A 349-nucleotide genomic window follows, 5' to 3' on the forward strand; every position below is an offset into this window, starting at 1 on the left:
CCCTGCCAGAACATGACGTGACCTGTTTTTCAAAACGATGTGTCTGAATGTAAACTCACTTAAACATGATTCTAATTGGATGTGGGCATTTAGCAAAGTAACAAAAAGAGGACTGGTTATAACGACGCTGTAAAACCATTGGTCAAGTACACTAGCTTTCTCGAGACGCCCTGCAAACTTAAATGATGGCGTGCTACATACCCATTTGGATGTCTCCGGACCTATTTGCCAGCCCGATGAACTACTCGCCGCGTTCACCTCGTAAGCCAAAAAGCTATGTAAACGCCGTAGTTATGTGCAGGCTCTGGCTGGGGTAATGTAGAACTGCAACTTCAATATGCAAGGAGTA

The sequence above is a fragment of the Opisthorchis viverrini genome (genome assembly GCF_000715545.1).
Source record: "Opisthorchis viverrini unplaced genomic scaffold opera_v5_179, whole genome shotgun sequence".
Classification (NCBI taxonomy): Eukaryota; Metazoa; Platyhelminthes; class Trematoda; order Opisthorchiida; family Opisthorchiidae; genus Opisthorchis; species Opisthorchis viverrini.